The sequence below is a fragment of the Betta splendens genome, chromosome 5 (genome assembly GCF_900634795.4).
Source record: "Betta splendens chromosome 5, fBetSpl5.4, whole genome shotgun sequence".
Taxonomy (NCBI): Eukaryota; Metazoa; Chordata; class Actinopteri; order Anabantiformes; family Osphronemidae; genus Betta; species Betta splendens.
The window spans coordinates 19736878-19745907 of NC_040885.2; positions in this window are offsets into that span (position 1 = coordinate 19736878).

Here is a 9030-nt window from a genome sequence, read left to right on the forward strand (position 1 = left end):
CAGCAACACGTGGCTCCAGGGACGTGGCGTTCCGTGGCTCAAGCCAACGCGTCGGGCACCAACACATTTCCAGTGCGACTATTCTAGACTCGCCACCCAACTGAACCCACTTTCTCCCTTTTATATCTCAGCAACAGTGCAGCGGACGAAAAGAACGATAAGCCACCAAATCCCTCCCCGCCCCAAACCTCCCCCCTTGCCCTCTTTTCATCTCCAGCACCAAACTCCCTCCCTCCCCAATTCTCTTTGAACTAACCCAGCTCAACCATTGTCTCTTTATTTTTTCAGGTCTGACCTCAAGACGCCAGTGTGGCTGCAGGCGGCAGAAGCACGCTGATCCCGGACTGTCCAAAACAGCCTGCGCACAGTCTCCGTCACGGCTCTTCTTGTATTGGGCCGGACAGAGCGGCCAGCAGCGCCGTCCACCGCAAGACAAACAACAAATAACTGCTTCAGCTGACTTACTTGTCTCATTGTGTGTACGCCTCAGCCCAGAAGGATCTCAGAGACTATAACCACTAATGTGAGCGGCTGGAGGGGGAAAACCGCCTGGACACACGGCGGCGGGCCTATAATTGCAGGAGTACAGGGGTGGGGGAAATGGGATCTAAATGGTAGCTAAGATGGCAGGTTCGGTTGTGGAGGAGGACCAATGCGGCGGGGGAGCCGATGGAGAGGTGGAAGAGGCAGCGATGGAGGAGGTGGAGGGAGGTGGAGAGGCAGAGACAAGAGATGGAGGAGCAGAGATGGAGGAGGGGGGGGAGGCGGAGGTGGAGGACGCCGAGAGGAGGGAGGCGGAGAAGGCGTTAGGTAGAGGGGGCAGAGATGGAGGAGGTGGAGGAGGCGGAGGTGGAGGGAGGCAGAGATGGAGGAGGAGAGATGAGGAGGCAGAGATTGGATGAGTGTGAGGAGGCAGAGATGGGGAGGTGAGGATGCAGAGATGGAGTGGAAGGAGGTGGAGGGCCGCCGAGATGGAGAAGGAGGCGGGAGAAGAGGCGTAGGTCTGAGGGGGCAGAGATGAGGAGGTAGAGCTTGAGGAGGCAGAGATGGAGAAGGTGGAGGAGGCAGAGATGAGGAGGCCGGAGGTGAGGAGGTGGAGGAGGCAGCGATGGAGGATGGAAGAGATAGATGGAGGAGGTGGGAGGGAGAGGAAGAGATGGGGGAAGGTGGAGGAGGAAGAGATGGAGGAGGAAGAGATGGAGGAGGTAGAGTAGGCAGAGATGGAGGAGGCAGAGATTGGAGGGGTGGAGGAGGCAGAGATGGAGGAGGTTGAAGGTTGAGGAGGAGGAGGGGGAGGACGCCGAGATGGAGGAGGCGGAGAAGGCGAGGCCAGGGGGCAGAGATGGAGGAGGGTGGTAGAGCTTGAGGAGGCAGAGATGGAGGAGGTGGAGGAGGCGGGGAGGTGGAGGAGGGCCAGAGAGGAGGAGGCAGAGATGGAGGAGGTGGCGGAGGCAGAGATGGGGAGGTGGAGGAGGCAGAGATGGAGGAGGTGGAGGACGCCGAGATGGAGGGAGGCGGAGAAGGCGTAGGTCGAGGGGGCAGAGATGGAGGAGGTAGAGCTTGAGGAGGCAGAGAGGAGAAGGTGGAGGAGGCCAGAGATGGAGAGGCGAGTGGTGAGGAAGGGGAGGGTGGAGGGGGAGGCAGGAGATGGAGGAGGCAGATGATGGAGGAGGTGGAGGAGGCAGAGGGAATGGGGGAGGGGAGGAGGCCCAGAGATGGAGAGGCCAGAGATGGAGGAGTTAGAGAGGGAGGAGGTAGAGTAGGCAGAGATGGAGGAGCAGAGATGGAGGAGGTGGAGGAGGCAGAGATGGAGGAGGTTGAGGAGGCGGAGGTGGAGGACGCCGAGAGGAGGAGGCGGAGAAGGCGTAGCCCGAGGGGGCAGAGACGGAGGAGGTAGAGCTGAGGAGGCAGAGAGGTGGAGGGGAGGAGGTAGAGTTGAGGAGGCAGAGATGGGGAGTGGAGGAGGCAGAGAGGAGGGAGGCAGAGATGGAGGAGGGGGAGGAGGCAGAGATGGAGGAGGTGAGGAGGAAGAGATGCGGAGGTGGAGGAGGAGGCGTAGGGGTCGAGGGTGGCAGAAGGAGGGAGGTGGAGGTTGAGGAGGGCGGCGGTGGAGGAGGCAAATGTGCTGATGGGGGTAATCCGTTAGCAGCTGCAGATGAATCTGAACAAGGAGAGAGATGACTTTAAAATCAGAAAAGTCACCAGATTAGAAGCCTGGTGTCGTTTTACTGTAATGTTTGGTGAAGCAGGTGCTCCAGTGCCGCATGGTTGAGGACCGCCACCTACAATCGGGACCTGGCGGCGCCATGGTTCCACTGGCAGACATGACCCTAGGTCCATGCTGGTCTGCTCTGATGCTTCTGGGGACTGTGAGTTGGACCTGGTTCTGTAGGTGGGTTCTCGGGCAGATCAGAGGAACCATCCGATCGGCCCGGTAGGAAGAAACAAGACGCAGGCGACACGAACCGGTGGGATCGAGCCAAGCGCTCCTTTTCGCACCTCGGGAACCGGTGGTGGTTCGTGCTTTGAAACCACGGCTCTCCAGCGCTTTGTCGTTGCAGCACATCCGTCAGCTGGCGCTGAGCGCCGCGTGTGGCTGCACGGACGCCAGGACGGGTTTGAACGTCATCAGCGTCCATAAATGTGTGCATGTGTGACGACCCCTAAGGAACAACAAGAGGTGGAGAGGAGATAGTCGACGCAAGGAAACCAAGAACCGTAGCCGAAAAATGAGAAGACCCAAGTCCATGAGTCATTATAAAGATGACGAGTCAGCAGGTGACGTTGGTGTGTGCCGTGGGTAGGTGTCTGTGTGGGTGTGTGTGTTGTGGTGTGTGCGTGTGGCATCAGTGGTGTTGTGTGTGTGTAATCCAGACCTAGCCTGCTCTACCTTCAACCACAGACCAGAAGGTTGTAAGGACAACGCGTCCCCAGCTTCTCAGAATGGGAGCCAAACCAGTTTGCTTCTGGTTTGTGCCCAGCACTCACATGGGGTGCTAGACACAGAAGCTCCAGGCGTTGCCACTCGCTTGTGTTCCCCACTGTTGTCGAGAGACAGTGAGACGCCACCGCTGTGTTCAGCTTACAAAACTACTTGCAGACCCGCACCACTGCTGAGTCAAAGGAGCTGTGCCACCTGAAACGAGCGACGAGCAGCTCCTTCGTCCCCGCGATTGCGCTCCACAGGCGCCCCTGGAGGCCAGAGCTGGCGTCTACAGGCTGCAGCGGGGCCCAAACAATGGAAAACGCACCGCTGGGAGCCTGTTCACTAGTTAGAAGGAGGCGGAGGACGGTGGTGAGCGACTGAAGGAAGAATCGCACAGAGCAGAACCAGCAGTTTCTGGCAACGGTGGGGTGAAGCTGGAAACAAGGTTGAAAAGGCACCCAAGCAAACAATCAGCTCAGTCAATTCAATTCAATTGTATTTATATAGGCCAAATCCCAACAAAAGTTATCTCCAAAGGCACTTTACAAAGTAAGGATTAAACCTCACACAACGAAAACCCCAACGGATTCCCCAAATACAGAAAGAAGTTAACATCAGCCTCACACACCGGCGTCACACGGTTGTGTTGAAGGAAGGTGTATTACATTGAGTGGAACAAACAGCCTGAGGTCACAATTCATTCACAGCAGCAAAGCAAAGATTCTACAAAAGAATAAAAGACTAAAGCAAAAGACAGAAAAGGAGCAAATTGCGCATCACTTAAAATGGACTGAGGGCAGAAGTTTAGTTAGAACTTAATGGTCAGAGCAGACGAAACAGAAACTGCGACGGGCCAAATAACCCAGAAACCAAACTCACTGGACGGTTACGACACGGGTTCTGAGTCACGACTTGAACCTGAAATCAACAGAAAGGCAATTACTGATGAAACAGGGTGCACCCCAGAACGAGAGGTGAACGTGAGGACCTGTTTAGGAGCAAAGCAGAACAGGACGTGACATCGCATGGAAGAGTCAGACCCCAACCCAGACGGTTACCAGGTTCATGCAGGTCTTGGCAACTGATTGTTTATACACTGTCTGTTTATTTAAAACACGGAACAAAGAAGATGGGCAGACGCCCCACAGGACCTGGGTCGGTTCTGTCCTAGAGCATCTTCCTCAGGAGAGTTACAGAATCGCAATGCCTGATGTGTGAGTGGAGCCGAGCCGACCGATCCGACCCAAAAAAGGCCCTGTGTGCACATTCCACCTGTTCTCCAGCTCTGAAACAAGGAATGTTGTTTTTCTCTGCTCCTCGCGGTGAAATTCATGTAAATCAGAAGAACTGTGGGGTTTCCAAGCTGTGATGAAAGGTCCCAGTAATCTGGACCTGTGTCTGCTCTTTACCCCAAAGCGCAGGAGTGGGTTCGTTCTGGTTCTGTAGTAGAAGGAGAGCTCTTCTCCTCCTCCACCTGAGCCGCAGGTGGTTGCCAGCGCCTGTGGGTTCAGCCTTCATTTACCTTCACACCGGCACATGTTGACTTTGGGCCCGGCCCGGCCCAACCCGGATGGCCGGCCCATGCGAGCTGTGTGAAAACACGGGCCGTGATGCGATGTGGCCTCACTTTGACGCACTGTGAGTGAGTGAGCGCAGACCTGGTGGTCAGTAAAACAAGATCAGAGGTTAGCGTTAGCTTAGGCATCCGACGACGGCACACACATGATAAATGATGTTCCTCCCTAAACTATATGGAGCCGGGCCGGTGGCCGGTGGTTCTGCTCCAGTTCGGGGCCCTTCAAAACAGCGTCAGTCTCCTCTCAGCAGCATGATCATAAGTGGGTTTCATCTCTGCCACTGTGGACGTCGTGAAGTTATGTGGGGGTTTTGACCTTTTGACCCCATGTCCTCCATTCTTCCTGCCCCTCCCTCACCTGGTGGGACCCCCGCCCTGCCGCTCCTCCAGCGACACCCTCGCCTTCACCGGGCCGTCCTTGTGTTCACATGCACAGGAATTGTTTTCACAGGGATCTTTTTTTCTGATCGCTGCCAGACACAATATTTGCTGGAAAAATGCAGCTAGCTAAACGTAAGGTTCAAGATGGTCAAATAAAAGCAGAGGCGATCCTGGATCTGTTGCTGATCTGTTTCTGAAACAGTTGCTGATCTGTTCCTGGATCTGTTGCTGATTTGTTTCTAGAGCTGTTTCTGGATCTGTTGCTGATCTGTTGCTGATCTGCTGCTGATCTGTTCCTGGATCTGTTGCTGATCTGTTGCTGATCTGCTGCTGATCTGTTCCTGGATCTGTTGCTGATCTGTTGCTGATCTGCTGCTGATCTGTTCCTGGATCTGTTGCTGATCTGTTTCTGATCTGCTGCTGATCTGTTTCTGGATCTGTTGCTGATTTGTTGCTGATCTGCTGCTGATCTGTTCATGGATCTGTTGCTTATCTGTTTCTGGATCTGTTGCTGATCTGTTGCTGGATCTGTTGCTGATCTGTTGCTGATCTGTTCCTGGATCTGTTGCTGATCTGTTGCTGATCTGTTCCTGGATCTGCTGCTGATCCGTTTTTGGATCTGCTGCTAATCTATACCTGCATGCAGACCTTTTCTTGCTACCCGTCCTTTACACTCTTGAACTTTTCCACCTCCGTCCCCACAGTTGGCCTCCGGTCCAGCGTCAAACCTGCTGCTGAAGTGGAGGCCGTCCATCAATATTTCACTGGCTGAGCTGAGCTGAGGTTTGGGGGCAATGGGCACATTTAATGCAGGAAGTGACATAATTGTGTACATGGACTTGAGGCAGTTATTCAGCCTGTAACGCACGAGCATTGTTGAAAGTGGCATAACTTAGTATTTACACACTGGACTCAGGTTTCACGTTGAGCCAAAAGCAATAAAACCCAACAGAATGTACCTGTATTCTGCGCCGGAGCTTATTTGACAGCTGATCTTGCTGCAGCTGCTCCCAGAGGAAGTGATTTTATTTTTTTGCTGCTTTCTCGTCCTGGACGTTATCGTGCTGGTGCCACGGTCGTCTCGTGTTTAATATAACTCTGCGCTGGCACCGATCCCATGTGACACATTAGACAAGTCAGGAGAGTTTAGCACCATTAAAAACAGCACAAACGGAATTTCTGCTTCCAATCAAATCCATCAGTTGAGCTTAATGATGCAAACGTACAGGAAGGTGGAGAAGGTTGTTTATGACCTGCAGTGACAAAACGGATCCACTGCGCTGGTTGCTCATGAATCACCAGCTTCAGATGACACGTCGTCGTTTCCTGCTGTGGTTCCCGACAACGACACCAGGTCATTGCGGCGTCAGCTGACAAACAAAGGCCGTGTTTGGCTGGACACCACCAACGCTACAGAGGTGTTTATTATTAATCAGAAACTCAGTATCCCACAAAGGGCAGGTCACAGCAGGTTCAGAAGAAGAAAGGTCACATTTTTATTGTGGTGAAGATTCTCAATCACCAGGTGAAGTTCTCTGAAGATGGACCCGGACTGTGGCTGGCCGTTAACCAGCAGGTCACTGGGAGGATGGGAACTGTTCTCCACCATGTCCTCTTCTCAATTTTTAATTTATTATAATCGCTCCAAGGTAAGGTTTAAGACCTTACGCAACTAAACCCCAACAAGTCCCACATACACAAGACTTTATTTGTAATAATTACAATTTAACAGCATCCGTGGAGAAATAAAACTCCCTCTCTAATGAGGAAGAACCTCCAGCAGAACCAGGCTGGATGTGGGCGGCCATCTGCTTCGACCGGTTGGGGTGAGAGGATATCGAGAGAGAAAAGCACAGCAACAACAACAAGCAACAACAAGCAACAACAGAGCACAGGCAGGATGGTTGGACCAGGGACTGGACACAGGATGGTTGGACCAGGGACTGGACACAGGCAGGATGGTTGACCAGAGACTGGACACAGGCAGGATGGTTGGACCAGGGACTGGTCACAGGATGGCTGGACCAGAGACTGGACACAGGCAGGATGGTTGACCAGAGACTGGACACAGGCAGGATGGTTGACCAGAGACTGGACACAGGCAGGATGGTTGGACAAGGGACTGGACTGGACACAAACTTCCTTCAACTAAATTCAGATAAAACTGAAATTCTTATTGTTGGGCCTAAAAATCTGAGAGAGACACTATTGAGTCAGATAGCCACCCTGGATGGCATAACATTAGCTTCAGATTCTACTGTGAGGAACCTTGGTGTCATCTTTGACCAGGATCTCTCTTTTACATTTACTCTTATACATTAAACAAATCTCCAGATCCGCCTACTTCCATCTTAGAAATATAGCTAAAATCAGAAGCATCCTCTCTCAGAGCGATGCAGAGAAACTGATCCATGCATTTGTTACCTCTAGGCTGGACTACTGTAACTGCTTACTCATAGGATGTCCTAACAGCTCCTTAAAAAGCCTACAGCTTATTCAAAATGCTGCAGCCAGAGTCCTGACAGGACTTAGAAAGAGAGATCACATTTCTCCTACATTAGCTTCTCTGCACTGGCTGCCTGTAAAATGTAGGATAGAATTTAAAATTCTCCTACTCACATACAAAGTACTCAATGATAAAGCTCCTTCTTATCTTAAAGACCTCATAGTTCCTTATGCTCCCAGCAGAACGCTTCGTTCTCAGAGTGCTGGGCTACTTGTGGTTCCTAGAGTCTTTAAATGTAGAACAGGGGGCAGAGCTTTTAGCTACCAAGCTCCTCTCCTCTGGAACCAGCTCCCTCTTCAGGTTCGAGAAGCTGACACACTCTCCACCTTTAAGATTAGGCTTAAAACCTTCCTTTTTGATAAAGCTTATAGTTAGAGATGGTTCAGGTCACTGGCAATTATTGTTAGTCACAGGAACCATCTCTTAGTTAAGCTGCAATAGACATAGACTGCTGGGGGACTTAATTTATACACTGAGCTCCTCTGTTCCCTTTTATCTCGTCTATACAATAACCTCCCATAATTTTTCAATGTTTAACTAACCTTGTCTCTTTCTCTCCAGTAGTTGTGCTTCTCTCCCGCTCTCTCTCTCTCCTCCACTCTGTCCTCTCCTACAGGTATCATTGGACTCAAAGTTTGGTGTCTGTGATGGGCAGCTGCGGATCCAACCATCCTGCCTGCATCCAGTCCCTGGTCCTACCATCCTGCCTGTGCTCTGTTGTTGCTTGTTGTTGCTTGTTGCTGTTGCTGTGCTTTTCTCTCTATCCTCTGACCCCAACCGGTCGAGGCAGATGGCCGCCCACATCCAGCCTGGTTCTGCTGGAGGTTTCTTCCTCGTTAGAGAGGGAGTTTTTCCTCTCCACTGTTGCTGCCAAATTAAATGCTTGCTGTATGTGGGATATGTTGGGTTTAGTTGTGTGAGGTCTTAAACCTTACTTTGTAAAGTGCCTTGAGATAACTTTGCTGTGATTTGGCGCTATATAAATAAATAAATTGAATTTAGTTTCTTTGGGACTGAGGTCAAGGAGGCAAGTTTGATGAAGGACGAACCATGCATCCCCCCTGGAAGCAAGAGCAGCATCCGTGGCTGTGTCTTACTTCTGTGTTACTCTGCAGCAGCCTGCTTGGTTTTTACACAGAAACTCTTTCACTGACGCTGCTTCGTTCTCCGACCAACAATGATGGATTAAAAAACATTCTGAGGACTCAGCGTGATGCCCTGCAGAAACCTCAGCTCTGCTGTCGCTTCATGGCTTCAGATGATTCTTCAGACGCTTGACTCCAAAGACGTCTCACGTTACAACACCTTTTGTTGGGAGCTTTAAATTTAGGACAAAAAAAGCGAGCAATGATTAAAGAAGATCCATACAATATGGTTAAAACACAGGGCTGGGAAACATTATTATGGAATTATATTATCAGGAAATGGCCACATTTCAGCTGAGAGAGACAAAGGAGCTGTGGTGCAGTTACACAAAGCAGAGATGGGATGTTTTAATGAGGGTAAAGGTTAGCTAACCACCAAGGCATGTGGGGAGGCAACATTCCTTAATCAGTGCTTGATGCTTCGCTGTGTTCGGGACTCTGAGAAACCAAAGTACTCTGATGGTTCCGTACTCATCAGAACTCAACGGGCCCCGTT